The sequence below is a fragment of the Narcine bancroftii genome, chromosome 4, assembly GCF_036971445.1.
Source record: "Narcine bancroftii isolate sNarBan1 chromosome 4, sNarBan1.hap1, whole genome shotgun sequence".
NCBI classification, from domain to species: Eukaryota; Metazoa; Chordata; class Chondrichthyes; order Torpediniformes; family Narcinidae; genus Narcine; species Narcine bancroftii.
In genome coordinates, this window is record NC_091472.1 from 225703756 (window position 1) to 225721603 (window position 17848).

Sequence of the window (17848 nt, forward strand, 5' to 3'; positions counted from 1 at the left end):
AGAGAAACTCCTCCATGAATGCTCTGTGCATGCAGCCAGGCATACAGCCCTTTCTCTGCTGCATGGAATTCTGGGAGGGCAGGTCCACCCAAGGCTCTCAAAGAGGTAGCTAAAGAATTTGGGAACGCTTTAGTGATCTTTCAAGAATCACTAGAGTCAGGAATACGGAGGACTGGAAAATTGAAAACTTCAATTGTCATTCCACTCTAAGAAGGGAAAGAAGCAAAAGACAGGAAGCTATAGGTCTGTTAAGCCTGACTTCAGTGGTAGGATGAGATTTCAGACACTTGAAAGCAGGATAAAAGAGGGCAAAATTAACATTGTTTCCTTCAGGGGAGATCTTGCTTAACAAATCTGTTGGAATTTTTGAGGAAGTAACAAGACAGACAAAGGAGGGACAATGGATGTTTTTTTAATTGGATTTTCAGAAGGCTTTTGACAAGGTGCCACACACAAGACTAGTAAATAAAGAAAGGAGTGTCCGATATTACGAGAAAGGTACTTACATGGATAAAAGATTGGCTTATTGGCAGAAAGCAGTGGGAATAAAGGGGGCCTTTAATGGATGGCTGCTGATGACTGGTAGTGTGTCGCAGAGATCAGTGCAGGGTCCACTACATTTAGATGATGGAAATGATGGTTTTGTAACCAAATTTGCAGATAATACAAATAGGCAGAGGGGTAGGTAGTGTTGAAGAAGCAGATGGTTTCGTTTTTTTATTTATAGTGTGGCAGGGTACTCTCGCGTGGCGAACCGGCCCTGCTTATACCGCCAATGTGGCAGGGCAGCCATGAGAAGATGGTCTCCCTGCCTCGTGTTTCCAACCCAGTGTGCGCCTTGGGCAGCCATTATGACTTCACCATGCACGCGGTGGCCAAACTCACGCTGCCCTTAAAGGGGTGCACGCAGGATTTGAATAAAACAGTCATTAAGGACATCCAACATGGTGGCTGTGAGTTTCTTTGCTGTAGCTTACGCTACATTGGTGACCCCGAAGAGCCCAGACGTCTTTCTGGTCTCGCAACATGGATCCAGCCGAGATCAACGCCATTGCTATCAAACTGCCCGCCTTCTGGACCTATCACCCGCATACATGGTTCAGGCAGGCGGACGCGCTCTCCCAACCGTCAATCAACTCCCACATCCCCGGCCTAGACTACACCCAACTGGCGCAAGCACAGAGGGAGAACATGGAGACGCAGGCCCACCAGACCGCCATTTCGGGGCTCTACCTCCAGGACATTCAGTTGCCAAACAGCCCAGACACGATGCTCTGCGACGTATCCACCGGTTCACCACGCCCGGTGGTCCTGCCGCAGTGGAGATTACAGGCTTTCAGCTTAGTCCACGACCTGGCCCACCCCTTGGTGAAGACATCAGTGCGTATGGTAGCGGAGCAGTTCATATAGCATGGGCTCAAGAAGGTGGCAAGGAGCTTGACCAGGTGCCAGCCCTCCAAGTTCCACCGGCATATGGAGGTCCCGATTCAGCAGTTCAACCCGGCAGTTAGGAGATTCCAACACATTCATGCCGATATCGTGGGCCCCCTGCCAGTGTCCAGGGAGGCACGCTACCTGCTCACAGTGGTCGACCGGACCACGAGATGGCCAAAAGCCATTCCCATCAAGGAGGCTTCCGCTGAGACGTGCGCCAGGAATTTAGTCAGCCACTGATCGCCAGGTTTGGAATTCCGGAGCACATCACCAGCGACAGAGGCATCCAGTTCACTTCCGCCTTTGGTCTCAACTGGCGAACCTTCTGGGGGGTTAAACTCCACCACACCACAGCCTACCACCCGCAAGCAAATGGTTTGGGAAATGTTCCTTCGCCACCTGAAGTCAGCCCTCATGGCTCGCCTCACAGGCCCTGGTTGGGCAGACGAACTACCCTGGATCCTCCTGGGCATCAGAACAGCACCCAAGGAGGACCTACAGGTGTCACCTGCAGAGGTGGTATACGACGCACCACTCTCGTTGCCCAGCAAGTTCTTCGGCCCATAACCCAGCTCAACGTCCGAGCACATGAACCTGCTAGCGGATCTCCGTAGTAAGCTCTCCTCACTAGCCTCCCGACCGCCCATGCATCATGGTGCACGACCGGCCCATCTTCCCAAAGAGCTGGACTCGGCGGAATTAGTTTTTGTTCGGCGTGGACCAGACACTGCACCTTTGCAGCACCCGTACGAGGGCCCGTACAAGATCCTCCAGTGGTCCAGCAAGACTTTTGATTTGGACATGGGGGGGGGATAAATGAACTGTTCACTGTAGACCGCTTGAAGACAGCACACTCTCTCTTAGCGAACCAGCCCCCGCTTGTACCATCACATGGCAGGGTAGCCATGAGATGGAGCCGTCAGGGGTTCTCTCTGCCTCATGCTTCCAGCCCAGTGTGCATCTTGGGCAGCCATTATGGCATCCCCACGCACGCGATGGCTAAGCTCACACTGCCCTTAAAGGGACACACGCGGGATTTAAATAAAACAGTCGTTAAGGACATCGACAGTGGTGGCTGTGAGTTTCTTTGCTGTAGCTTGCACTACAATAGCACATTTAAAACAACTCACATTGACCATAGTGCTGTAAATTACATCTCAACTGAAGCAGCTATTTAAAATACAGTATAAAATGAATACCTGAGGTTCAGAATTGTACATATAACATGGAAACAATCAACAATCACTTGCACAGATTGGTAAAATGGCCAAAGAAGTGACTGATGGAATATCATGTAGGGAAGTATATGGTCATTCCCTTTGGTAGAAAGAATAAAACCATTGGCTATTTTCTAAATGAGGAGAACATTCAGAAAGCAGAGGTTCAAAAGGACTTGGGAGTCCGAGTGCAGGATTCCCTAAAGATTAACTTGCAAGATGAGTCAGAAGTAAGGAAAGCAAATGCAATGTTTGCATTCATTTATGAGTATATGAATGCAAAGATGACATGTCAGTAGTTATGGGCCCCATATCCAAGGAAGGATATGCTGGCATAAGAGATAGTCCAGGAGGTTTGCAAGAAAGATCCAATGGATGAGAGAATGACAAGCACTTGGTATGTCTGGGTCTGTGCTCACTGAAGTTTATAGGGATGATCTCATTGAAACATATCGAATATTGAAAGGGCCAGATAGAGTGCACATAGAGAAGATGTTTCCACTCGTGAGAGTCTGGGACCAGAGTACAAAGCCTCAGGACATAAAGAGCATCTCTTTAGAACAGAGATGAGGAGTATTCTTCAATCACACCATGGTGAATCTGTGGAGACCACTGCCATAGATGGCTATGGAGGCCAAGACATTGGGTAGATTTACAGCAGAGGTCAATATTATGGGAGAAGGCAGATAAATGGAGTTGAAAGGAAGAATATATCAACCATGATTCGACTGGCAGAGAAGACTATGGGCCAAATGGCCAAATTCTGCTTCTCTCTCTTACAGTCTCATGATCTATACATATCTATACTTTATGCTCAAGATAACCTGTTTGTCTATTCACAACACTGTATCTTCTCTCTGTACCAGATATTTTGTGACAAAAACTAAAATTTGCTTACGAATCTTCTGCAAATTGTGCATCAGCACACCCAGACTCGATAGATTGAAATGTCATTAGGCCGTTTCATGCAAAGCCTCCACCTGGAGGCCAGCTATAAGTATGGAGAGAAAAATATAAACTTACCTTTCATTGTACAGCCCTAAAAGGTTGCTCTTGCTTCACATTCATGTTGAGTGGCACCTCGTAGCCGATGGAGGCAGAGTGACTGGTGCCATGGTGCCACCAGTCATAAATACGTGGCAGAGCAATGGCTGTCTTGCCTATCCATAATCCTCTATACAGCTGGAAATGCTGTTTCCCAGAGCGGTTCCTGCTGCTTGAGGGATTATGGATAGTGAAGACGGCCATTGCTCTGCCGCATTTTGAGCCGCTGAAGGCTGGAACGGCCAGCAAGGCTGTCACAGCCTGTGCCGTCCTCCCCCCCCCTTTGGCCTGAGGGGGACGGAGGGAGAGGGGAGATGGGTGGCAGTTTGACAGCATCTTCACAACATCACCCTGCCCCTAGCCAGCCGCTTGCAGCAGCGCTACATTCATGCAGGGTGGTAGAACACAGCACTCCGCTGATGATCCTTCCCCAAGAGGGAATGTAGTCAGTTCCTTGGAGCTAGACACAGTGCATTCATAGAGGTAAGTTTCCCAATGCCAGGGCGGAGAATCTCTGCCTTTACAGTAGGGTTTTTTGACTGCATGAAAGGGCCTAAAGTCTCTGTCAGAGCTTTATACAAGTATACAACTACTTTCAGCCTGATGTCTTCAGTGCACATCTTCCTATAAATAATTATCATCAGCAGATTTAACAATACCTTAACTCATTTTATCCAAGTCACCTTAAAACTGGTGACATTGCAACCCCCACAGAATTTGATGGCACACCATTCTTGCATTTCATTTTTGCCTATATTCTGTTTTATTGCTCAATCTTCAATTCATGCTACTATATTACTTTCTATACATGAACATTTATTATCAATTCGATCACTCTGGACAAGATGGTCAAGAAAGTTTTTTTTTTAAAACTTGTGAATTACTGCACGAGGATGTATCGACATAGTTCCCACGAGCCTTTCAGTGATTACAGTGGTAAACATCAGGATTATATACAATAAAGACGAGACTGCAGAAAAAAATCTGAATGCTAAACCATCAAGTCTTGTCAGGTTCTTAGAAATCAAAAGGGAAAAGGAAAGAAGCCATAATTCTGGAAGAATAAAGAGGCTTAAAGGTAAATTAATGCAAAATGTTCTGGTACAGTAGTGAAAAACACTAATGAAAAACAAAGCATAACCAAAAGGAAGTTACGATCACTATTCTGTAAATGAAAGTAGTCCGGTTATATGGTGGCATTTAACTGCTGTTCACTCTGTGTCCAAAAGAAAATATTTGCCAACTGCAAATAGAATCAAGTTTGGATCGTTTCAATCCAGTTTTTCTAATGGGCCATCAAAATTGTCTTCTCTCAAAAACCAATGGGTTTCTGTGAGAAAATAATTATTCAAAAGTTCACTGCTCCAAATCATGAGCAACCTCTGTGTCCTGATATTTTTCCCTTCAGCTGTAATTATTACTGACATAGATACACTTCAGGAATCTAAACATGTGAGGGAAAATGAAAAAGAAAGATATGCTGATTATGTTAGATGAAACGACAGTGGCTTTTGTAGACATAAACACGAGCATACACCAAGGCTGAAGTGGCCTTTTTCTGTGCTTAAATTAATTTACTATCATAAATCTTTTGTGTAATTCTAGAATTATGGGAATTAGTACTGCACCAGCACCTCTACAAGTATGAATAACTCAACAAAAATGGATAGAGGCAGAAGAAAAGCATCAATTATACAACTCTAAACCCATCTGAAAATGCACAAAGTATCCCATCACATTCCATCCTGTGAAAGATAGGAGCAAAGACAAAATATTTTCAATTGAACAGACTTTCACTACAATTGGTTATGAAATTACTAAGATTATACTCAAAATATATATTACAGTTTTGAATTTATTTGCAGAAATTATTATTCAATCAGCTGAAAGCAATCTTTTAGCTGTTTTCACAGGCTTCTTAACAGTAACAAATTGAGAATAATTCCTATATAGCCATAAACATTGTTCTGAAAACAGGCAAGAAATGTAATAAAAATAGTCCCTGCAATCTTGGAGATCATTCTCAATACAATGTTAATTTACAATGATCTCACTGGAGAGGGTGAGGTAGGGATTTACAAAGATATTAAGAGTGAAAATTTGCAGTTAAAAATACATTTTTAAAACTGAAAAGACCAAGAGAAAACAATGAAGATGCTTAAAATCATGAGGGGTTGAGCCAAAGTATTAAGAAGGACTTCCTTTAGCAAAAGTGTTAAAAAATAATCAGGAGCTATAAAATGTAAAATAATTGGTTGAAGAATTACAGGATAAATGATGAACCCTCACTTAAAATCAAACATCTCTTTGAGCACTTGAAGAGTTGTGACCTGCAAAGCTGTGAACCGAATGTGGGAAGTGGGATTAGTTTGGATAGGTTTGTTAAAATTTAGACAGCATGAACATACTGGACCAAATTGTGTGATTAAATTATTTTGCCATAGTAACCACTTCTCCTTCAAAGATATTGTTATATCATCACACCAATAAGGTAGTGCTTCTTGTTAACAGATAATGATAGAATTATATACATTGTTCAATGTACCAAAATTCTTACTCACTGCAGCTGAACAGGTACTTTGTTAAAAAAAATACAAAAAAACTACAATTAAAAAGGGACAATACAAAAAACAGATAGATAATTTTGACAGTTATCCTTGTGCAAAATAAAAAACAGCTTTGCAATAGGCTGAACAGTTTTAAAAAGATCCAGGAATGTACAAATCGAAGGTGAAGTTATTCAGCAATGTTGTAGCTTACTCAGTCTACTGTGTAAATATATCAACTATAGTCATACATAAATACATTTGAGCTTGCACTATAATTATTTAGTAGAAAATGTCAACTGCTATTGGCCTCAACATTCCAAGATTATGCAAAGTAATAATCTTCATGCAAAATAAAATCATTAGATAACCTAGCTCAATAGTAATGGTCTTCTTTTTTCGATCAAATATGCACAAGACAGAATCAAACAAAAATTACTGATTTGACAAAAAGCAAACAACCTCTTCATACCCATGAAATCAATCAGAAAGCATCAACATGTGCAATGTTCTAGCTTTTATAGCAATTTCACTGCTTTCATGAAATTAATGATAAAGTAAATGGAATAAATGGTTACAATGAAGGGATTATTCTGCTCATAAATCTAAATTATTCCATGGCAGGATATGCCAGGTTATATTATATTTTATATTGTATATGTCTTTAAAAGAGATAGATTGTGGGGGTTCAGTGTAGGTCACTTCACAAACAGGGTAACAAAACACATCTCATTTAAAATGCAAGAGCTTTGCTGAAGCTAAACATTCAGGCACCAATGATTTTTGCAAAGAGAATGGAACAGCTTTGGAAAGAATTTCAAAAGCAGGTGCAAATTAAAAGTCCAGGCTCAAATGTTGATACAGATCTATCAAGGATTGGGTTTGAAACCTTGGAAGGTTTGGTTTTTACAAGGTGTGAGAGAGAGAGAGAGAGAGAGAGAGAGAGAGAGAGAGAGAGTCAGTTCTGCAGTAGCTTTTGAGGCTGCAACATGGCAAGCTGGCAGCCTTGTTGAAAACCACATTTTGAAGATGGGTTGTGAGTTCAGCTTGTTGAAAACCCTTCTAGTCCTTACAAGAGGAAATGGTTGGCAAGAGTGTTTCTCCTAAAATAAGGGAAACAAGAGGAACTCTGGGGTGACCTGGAAGAAGAGAGTATAATTTGGAAAACCCATAATTGGGTAAATTTCTTTGGCAAGACAATAAAGGGACTGATTAGAGCAAGAATCTCTCTCTTAAACCAGTAAGAACCTTCTTGAGCAGTAACCATTTATCTTTAAGCACCTGGTGAAAATTCATAAATGTTTAACAGTATAAAAATTGCCTGATACCAGTGAACTGGGAGAAGTGAATGACTGGACTATCAAACCAAGGAACTTTCCTGAACATATACACATTACATTCAGGTGAACTTAGAATTAGAAGGGGGGTTAAGTTAATAGTAATAAGTTGAAGTCTGATCAGTGTCTCACTATACTTCTCACCTGCAAAGTGATGTGTTGTTTTTTTCCACTGAGATTAAACTGATATATTTTTTAATATGAGAGGGTATTTGTTTGCATCATCTGAAGGCTTCTTTCTCTTTCCTCCCAACTTCATGAACAAACCATTCTACTTTCAAAAATTAAGGTTCTTTTAAAATTATTTACATTTTTATTTCATGAATACTTTATCAGGGTGGCAGGGTTGGGGCAGGAGAAAGTTTCTTCAAAAAGCTACAAACATGAGATCTGAATTAACTATGGAAATACACGTACCATTGTTAAAGTCCCATTATTAACAATTGCATCACTGAATTTTTTTCAACAATTTATTCTACCCAAGTACAAGTTTTAACATAATTATTTTTTACGTTAAGCAAACAGTCCTGCATTAAATTTAAGGATTCAATATTATTGAGATTTTAAAATATAGCTGAAGCCAAGCAAACCTTAGGAAAGCAGAAGCCTTAGAAAGTGGCAAATCTATCTATTGTGAGCCTCAAGAAAGCTCCAATATCATAAAAGACCCCCAGCATCCTGGTCATAATCTCTTTTCACTACTACCTTCAAGCAAAAGGTACAGAAGCCTGTAAGTTGAAGGCTTCTTTGTTTAGGAATAGTCTTATGAACAAGCACACTCAAGTGCAATCACATTTAAATTATTCAAAAAGGCAGAAATGGTCGATCTGTTAAACTGGTGGGAGATACCTTTCATTTTAACCCCGGTGTTGTAATGAAAAATGATCCAAATGATAACTATTTCCAGCACTGTGCCTTTATTTTAGATTTCCAGCAGTTGCAAGTCTGCTTCTGAGATACTCAAGCTTTTTAACTAATCATGTGTAGGCAATCCTCACATTTTAGGGAAGTCACATTATTTCAAATTCACTGTCACATGTATTTTGGTACAGTGAGAAAGTTGCAAATAGCCCAATGAGTGAACCCAAACATGGTGAAGCAGTTAAACACAGTAAAGGGTGCAGTTAGAACCTATAGTAAAAGTCCTAAAATCTGGACTGCTCGGGGATTGGGTGGGCCCGGATTCTCAGGCAGTACTTTTAAAATTCAAATTTAAAGGAAAATAAAGAGATGAACAGGTAAATTTTGATACTTTAGTAACATAAACAGTACAAAAAAATTATTTGTTTGTTTCCACGACTTCCATGCATCCGTGGCACTTGTGCACACACAAAAGCCCACTAAATTTAAAAAGTTTGAGATTTTTCGATAAGTCCGGATTCTCAGGTGATCCAGATTTCTGGCATCTGGATTTTTGAACTTTCACTGTATCTTGAATCAAAAACATGCATCATGAAATGCAAGTTGAAAAATAAATTGGCTTATTTATTTACTTTACACATAATTTCCTGAGATTGAATTTTACCCCATACCTCAATATTTTTAAGTTGTGATTTGTGAATTCCATAATGGAAATTTTGTTACCTGTTGCTGAACCTTTTCCCAGTGATTAGAAATTTAAAATTTTTAACTATATTTTACAGATGTGGTTAAATAAATGTGGCATATCCAGAATGCACAGAAATACCAAAAATGTTATCTGGATTGACTATATTCAGTATTGGGAGTATAATTATGGTATGACCAAGACAAGTCAGAATCCCACCAAAGCAGTTCAAGCAGCAATTAGGGATTGGCAATAAATGCTACCTTTGTCAGCACCATCACAACCTATAAAGGACGACTTTAACTGGCATTAAACATAAATCTCTTGCTGGAACTGAATACACAAGTAAAAAATAAACAGCGAATACATTACATTTTGCAAGAGCATTGTGATTAGCCAATTAGACTTTAATTGGGCAAAGGAAGTCTGAATGGTCGCAAGTGAACTTGCATTCTAATAATTAAATCAAATTGGAATTAAAAAGGTAATATTAACATTGGTGACCTTAAAACTACCAGATATCATAAAAACACACCAAGATTGTCAGGAAGAGAAGCTTTTTGCCACATATGTGGCTAGAGGTCCACTACAATTTGAGTGACTTAACTGCATGCCACAAGGATCTAACAAAATCAGTCACTTGAGGTATAGATAGAAAAATTCTGGTCTGGCAGCAACAAAAACCAGAAATATAATAAATGTGACACAACCACAGCATAACAAAGAGTGAAGGGTCATTGCATATTGACTTTCCCACCATTCTAAACATACTGGGGATGTAGGTTAATGGGGTGTAAAATGGGAGGCACACACACGTGAGCCGAAATGGCCTGTTACCATGCTGTATGGCTAAATTTATTTTTTAAATTTAAAAATACTCTTTTTCCCTCCCATACACCAAACACCAGCCCACCCTCCTCTGGGTACACTGAACATTGACCCTCCTCTCACAAGGTGCACCCCAAATATCAACATTCACCTCCCCCCCCACCAAAACATCACATCTGCCCCCATACCAGGTGCAAACCCAAACATCACATCTGCCCCCTCACACCAGGCACAACCCCAAACATCAACATCTTCCCCCACACAAGGCACACATCATTTGTCCCCTTCATCATGCCCACCAAAACAAACATCTGCCCACATAATGACCACCCCATCTCAAACATCAGCCCCCCCCCACATAATGCCCTACCCAAACATCAACATCTCCCCTTCCTCTCCTCCTCCCCCCAAACATCAACATCTCTCCTTTCCTCTCCTCCTCCCCCCAAACATCAACATCTCTCCTTTCCTCCCCCAAACATCAACATCTCTCCTTTCCTCCCCCAAACATTAACATCTCTCCTTTCCTCCCCCCCTCCCTCCCAAACATCAACATCTCTCCTTTCCTCCCCCCCCAAACATCAACATCTCTCCTTTCCTCCCCCCAAACATCAACATCTCTCCTTTCCTCCCCCCCAAACATCAACATCTCTCCTTTCCTCCCCCCCAAACATCAACATCTCTCCTTTCCTCCCCCCCAAACATCAACATCTCTCCTTTCCTCCCCCCCAAACATCAACATCTCTCCTTTCCTCCCCCCTCCCCCCCCCCAAACATCAACATCTCTCCTTTCCTCCCCCCCCCCCCAACACACTCAACAACTGCCCCACCCCTCGCAGCTCCGGAAGGCACACTTATGGGCACGTGGGCGATAGGCTGGGTTAGGCCTGGCCCTCACACAAACCACCTGTAGGATCATTAAACACACACATTAAGCGCTCGCCCACAACTCACCAGTTCCGGGAGTGCAAGGCACGAGGCCCGAAGGAACGAGGAAGGAAAGTGGGGTGCCTGTAAGCCTGGTGGCCTTCCCCAAGGAGTCGGCGGAAAGGAGGGGGGAGGAGCAGATCGGTGGGAACAATAGTCCGCGTCCCTTCGGCAACGAAGGCGGGGGGGGGGAAGGGAAAGAGGAAGGTTAAATCGAGGGAGGCCTAAGGAGAGGTAAAAGGGAAGGAAGGGGTGAGAGGAGGGGGGAAAAGGGGTTTTAGGGGGGTGAATAGGAGAGGTGTTGCCCGGGATAGCCGCCGGCACCACCTGCCTACAATCTTCTCCCACGCACACTGGACACTCGACGCAGAAACTGCCGCACGGGACACAGCGCGAGACCAACCACCGCAGCGCCTCCCCCCTCTCCAGCCTTCAGCCAATCGAAACGGCAGCAAGCCGTTCCGCCGCGCGCGCTGAGCGTCAACGTCACCATCCCTCCACCAGCCGCGGCCGGTCCGCCCCAATGGCTGGCTGCGCAGCTCCAGCTGGCCAATCAAAAGGCACGGCCGCCCGATGGGCTGGGAAAGCTGCCGCACGGGTTTACATGGATGGGTCGGCGTTCGGTAGCGGGTTGAAGGTTGCTGTCGTCGTTTTGAGCAGTGCTACTGTCGCCGGCAAGGCAAGTGATTGGTGGGGGTGGGCGAACATATTGCAGGAGAAACTCAGCGCTTGTCTCAGGGCGAGTGTTTAAAGGGGGTGGGGGAAGTCCCAAGGGGACGGCGGCCAAATTCAGGGAACGGCGCCTCTCCACCGGGTTGATGAGGGAAATGGTGTTTTAATTTGACGTGTAATGGAGAGTTGATCGTAATTACTGCTTCCATTATATAGAGGTAAAAAAGGGAGCTGGGGCCGGCAAATGATTGGGGGAGGCGAGGGGGGAAGGGGTACATACTACAGGAGAAACTCAGTGCGTCAGGCAGTGTCCGTTGAGGGAAAGGGATCGCGGGTCGGTACTCAGCATCAGGGCCGAGTGTTTAAAGGGGGAAAGTCGTCCATTATAGAGGGGTAAAGAAGGGAGCTGGACCGGCAAGTGGTGATTGATTAGCGGACTGAGTTTGAGATATGGTCACCAGATTTGGGGGGGGGGGGGTGCAAGATGAGCACATTTGGGGGTCCATTAGAAGGCTTGTTTGTCTGTGAGGGCAAAGTAACAGAGGTAGAGGATCTTAGTGGATCAGAAGGAGAAGGATCGAAAGAAAAGAGCACAGGGGATGTGGGTTACCTGAAGTTAGAGAGTTTAGTGTCATGGCTATGCTTTGTGGACTATCCATGTTACTGACCCACAACTGCAATGCCAGATCCAGCTGCAAGTTTGCAGCAGTTGGCCATATCAGCAACAACAATGAGTTGTTTCTCTGCAGAGAAAAGGAGGACAATCTCGTGTTATGGTGCAAAAGTAACAACCTGAGTCTCAAATAAAACATGAAAGTCTGCATACACTGTGGTTAAAGTTTAAAAACACCATACATAATCAATATTTCATGTTTGAGCCCTTCATCAAGGGCTGAGCAAAATGTTGGCAGGTGCACAAACAAAAAGGTGGGGGGAGGAGAGGAGAATGGTCCTAAAGGCAGGAGGTAATAGGTGGGAGGCCACACCAGCAAGCAGGGGAGGAGGGATGGATCTGTGAAGGGAGAGGGAAGGGGTGGAGAGCTGGAGGAAAGAAGGGAAGAGATAATGGAGAGTAGGCTAGCAGAACCTGGAGAAGTTGATGTTAACATAATCTGGTTGGAGAGTGCCCAGATAGAAAATGTTTAACTACCAAAGGAACTGCTCATACTAACCATCCGAGACTCTCATATTTACAAAACAATATTTATTTGCATAAATGAATACCTGTCCTGCACATGTATTGTTATCTGTGTGTGTGTTATGAATGGTTGTATCTCTGCTTGTTTGTACCTAGGATCAGAAAACGCTGTTTCATCAGGTTGTACTTGTGCAATCAAATGAGAATATCTTGATATAAGGTGCTTATCCTCTTGCTTGCATTTGTTTTGCCCAGTCTTTGGAAGAGCCTGAAGAAAGATGGGAATGTAGAGGGGAATTAAAATGACTTGCAACTGGGGAAAGTGGTCATTGCAATAAAGTTGAGGTGTTTGGCATTGCAGTCACCTAATCTGTGCTCTGTGCTTGTTTTTGCTGATGCAAAAGTTCAAATTCCTCTTCCACAGCATGTTCAGAAACTCAGCTCTAATTAGTCCAAAAGAAAATCCATCCTAAGATGTACTATCAGACCAAATGACCCAAGGCTTGTCCAATCAAAGGCCAGTGTGGGGGAATACATCTTGAGATATGAACTTGAGGACCAATGAGGGGTAAGAAGTAAAAAGGCAGGTACTTTGACCTCTCCATCCAGGGACTCAAAACACTCTTTTTAGGTAAAGTGCTTATATTCTTATATTTCTCCAGTGTGGTGTTTTGGGTTCTAATAATAAGGATTTTCTCTACATTGGAGAAACCAGACAGATTAGTGAACAGCTCCAATCACTCTACAAGAGTGAGCCAGAAATTATAGTTGCCTAATACTTTGATTCTCCATTCCATCTCTATTTTTGGACTCTATTGCACTTTTCCAATGAAGCATGATGTGAACTTGAGAAACAGAATTTTGTTTCCCAACTGAGCACATTGCAGCCTCAGAACTTAATACTGATGATGACATTTTCAAATAATCACCTTTTGCCACTTTATATCAGCATCTTCCTGCATCCTATTTTCAGAATTTTCCACTTTATTTAAAACTTTTGACAACTGCATTATTTAGCATATAATTTCCAGCCTCTGCATTTATTCATCTCTTAGTTTCATTTCCAGATAGATGTCTCAGCCAGAACCACCAGCACTTTTTACTCAGTCCCTTGTAATCTCCAATCAATGCTCCATCCCCTGATCCACATTTCTCTGGAACTTGATTTTGAAATCAAATTTATTTTTTCTTGTTCTATTGAAAACATTTTATATAAAATGCTTTTTTTCTCAACACAGACTTGATGAATATATCCAACATTTTATGTTTTATTGCATAGAAGCAGAAAAATAGGAGCAGAAGAGGGACACTTGGCTCTTTAATCACCCTTTGCCATTCCACACAATCATTCTCAAAACTACATTCCTGCTTTTTCCACATGACTCTTGATGCGTATTCTCTCCAGATAGGTCTATGTTCTTTTAAAATACAATCAATGACTGGACTCCATGGCCTTCTGAGGTCAAGAATCCCACAGGTTTACCATCCTTTGAGTGGGGGAAAAAAATCTCCTTCTCCATTCTAAACATGCCTCATTTCATGTAACTTCTTATTTAAATCCACCCAGCCAGGAGCAACATCCATCCTGTTCAACCCAATCAAAATGTTGTCTGTTTCATTGAGATCTTCTCACATTGTTGTAAATTCCAGTGAGTAAAGGTACAGTCAACACAATCCCACTTCCTACAACAGTTCTTCCATTCAAGGAAACAAAAAAACTGAAGACCATGGAAGTCTGAAAGGAAAACAGAAATTGCTGGAAACACTCAGCAGGTCAGGAGGCTTCCATGGAGAGAGAAGCAAAGTTAATATTTCACATTGAAAATTATTTCTCTTTCACATTCTTGTATATGGTCTTAAATGAAGAATTAATTTTGTTTCTCTTTCCACAGATTCTGCCTGAATTGTTTCCAAGAATCAGCAATGGTGAACCTTCAATGAAGTCCTTCTATGACAAGTGCATCTGCTTGTATAAGGAGATAAAGGCTACACACATTACTCCAGGTGTGATTGCACAGTGACCCAAAATAAATGACTTCTATACTTAGTTTCTTGCAATGAAAACAAATACCTTCTTAACTGTTTGTTACACCTTCCAACTTGCTTATCGTGATTCAAATAAAAGCTCACTCATATCAAAATTTCCTATTCCATCATCATTTCTGCCATTTGATTTTTCCCAACCCAAATAAATAACGTCACATTTATCTGTTATCCTGCATCTTCCATTTGGTAATCTTTCTAAATTCATTTTGAATTCTCAGCAAGTTTGGAAATATTTCAAATGGTTTCTTCATCCAAATCATGTTGCATGTCTCTGTCCTTTATCTTTTCAATCCATGCCAATATATTACCCCAATCCCTTGAGCTTTGATTTTTCATACCAATCTCTTCTGTTGGACTTTATCAAAGGCTTTTGAAAATTCAAATGCGCCATATCCACTGGTTTTTACCTTATCTATTTTACCATTTACATCCTCAAAAGATTTGTCAAATGTAATTTACTTTTCATTATCCATTTTGACTTTATTAAATTCCATTGATATTTTTAAGAGATCTGTTATCACCTCCTTCATACTACATAAAATGCAGAACAATACAGTAAGAACAGGCAGTTCTTCAGTGATATCTGCACTGAACAAGATGCAAAAAAATAAACTAAATCTCTTTTGCCAGAATATGATCCATGTCCCTCCATTACCTACATTTCAAGTATCCGTCTAACAGCTTCTAAAAAACTTCAGTCAATACCTCTGGCATCCCTTTCTATATTTAAAAAAAAACACTTGCACTTTTTTCCATTTTTACACTTGACATTTTTACCCTGGGATAAAGATTCTGAATATCTACCCTAACTGCCTCTCATAATTTTATAAACCTCTATCAGGTCTTCTCTCAGCTTCCAGTGTTCCAGAGAAACAACTCGTTTATTTTTTTTTAAATCTTATTTACAGTATAGTAGAAGCTGATTCCAGCCATTTAACCCCATGCCACCCAATTACACCCAAATTAACTGACAACCCCATGCAGTTTGGATGGTGGGAGGAAATTGAAGCACCTGGAGGAAACCCACGTAGATTCCCACAGTGCCAGGTCACTGGTGCTGTAATAGCATTGAGCTAACTGCATCCTGGTAAATCTCTTCTGCACCCTTTCCCATCCTTCCTGTAATGGGAAACCAGAATTGCACACAGTACTCCAACTGTGATCAAACCAACATTTTACAGAGTTGTGGCATGACTTCCTTACTCTTCTATTCCTGATCAGTGAAAGCCACCCTACGTGTTTAGATCGCCACTTTCAGAGACTCACCGATCCTTCTGCACATCACTTGACCAACGAAGTGAAACACCTGATATATGCCTGGATTAAACTCCATCTGCCATTTCTTCACACATCTGTACCTGATCTATATTCTGCTATCTTCTTTGACAGTCCTTTTCAGTTTCCACAACTCCACCAATCATTGTATCATCTGCTATCTTACTAATCCACCCATCTACTTTTTCTTCCTAGTTATTTACGGTGTATATATATATGTGTGTGTGTGTGTGTATATATATGTGTGTGTATATATATATATATATATATATAGTGTGTATATATACACACACACACACACTATATATATAAATATATATATAAATATATATATATATATATAAATATATATATAATCACAAACCAGTACTGACCCCTGCAAAGCATCACTGGTTGCAGATCTCCAGCCAGAATAACACCCATCCACTATTACCCTCTATCTTCTAGATTGCCTACTACTGATGTTAGGCCATCAACATCAATCTGCAGGTCTTCGTTATCCCTCCGCCCTTTTGTATATAATGGGTTACATGTTCCGCACATAAATTGCAGGAGCATTCCATAATGTCTAAAATTTTGAAAGATGACAATCAATGTATTGGCTATTTTCATGATCATCTCGTTTAGTACTTTTAGATGCAGATGATCAGCCTCTGGGGTTTCATTGGATTTCAGTTGCATTAATTTCTCCAGCGCTTTTTTTTGCTAACACTAATTTCTTTTAATTTCTCCTTTTCATTTGATTCTTCCTCATGTTTTTGAAAGTTATTTGCATTCTTCACAACAGAAGCAAAGAATTTGGTTTTTTTGTCATTTATTTATTCTTCATTATAAATTCTCAATTTTCTAACTGTAGGAGATCTACATGGGCCTTTTCTAATTTTTTTTAATATTAATCTAAATATTGAAGTACTCCCCATCTACCGACTTTGAAGGGGGGCTTCCAAAGAATCACCACGTCAGAGGTATTTTCTTATTTTCTTTTTTGCATCATACCTGCTTTAAATTAGTGGCGTTATTTTAAACAGTGAGCCCCTGTTCTAGATCCCTAACAAGTGGGAACAATCTCTTTATATTCAGGGTGTGAAGACCTCCCATGACTTCCCCTCTCCATGTTTTTAAACTCCATCTGATGGAAGCTGAATTGGTCCAACCTTCCCTCACAAAAAGGTTACTTTTCAACTTCAACTTTTCACCATCACTATATTTCAAAATATATGCACATGTAGAAGGGACTTCTTTTGTCATATTGAAAGGATTTTATATGTTCCCCAGATCTTGTAATATGAATAAAAATGGTCTGCTGGGGAACATTTATTCCTCTCCATCAACATCACTGAAAATAATTGGCTGGTCATTATCACTTTACTGCAAAGTAAGTTGACTGGAGGTTTACAGGAAGTTGTGAACAAATATATGAACAAATTGAAAAGTAAGACTTTCATAGGTGGATTTGAAATGCCATTTTTTTCACACAATACAACTGTGAACACATCTTTAAAAGCACCCATTTGCTTAGGAAGTGATTGCCCTGGGAAAATGAAATATGTTCTAAAAAATAAGCTCATTCTTTAAATACAAAGGGTTCCTATCCAGTTTTAAACAAAAATATCGTCCTTTCAATGCTAAGCCTCTCATATTGTCAGCGATTCAGTTTATTTATTTATTTATTTATTCCACCCCCCCCCCCCCCGGGCTTTTTTTGTGCATGTTCCTTATTTTTTATTTGTCCATATCATAAAACATATTTTGAATTTGTATATCCTTCTCAGATCTAAAATGTATGATCACAAACTTTGTCGCAAATGAGGTCCATATAACTCTTCTCATGCAGTCCA

General features: G+C 41.2%; 1 protein-coding gene across 40 annotated transcripts in view; it reads right to left on the reverse strand.

Annotated features, from left to right (window-relative positions):
• The window catches only part of LOC138761651 (poly(rC)-binding protein 3), a 139113-nt gene extending 127809 nt beyond the window's left edge, over nt 1-11304 (reverse strand). For 9 of the 40 annotated variants that reach the window (XM_069934141.1, XM_069934136.1, XM_069934140.1 and 6 more), the window contains exon 1: nt 10907-11298. The gene's annotated coding sequence lies outside the window, so the exon portion shown is untranslated. Of the gene's footprint in view, nt 1-10906 lie in introns of all 40 variants that reach the window. The other 31 variants (XM_069934145.1, XM_069934172.1, XM_069934171.1 and 28 more) reach the window with 8 other exon arrangements.
• Between the last annotated feature and the right edge of the window lie 6544 nt (nt 11305-17848).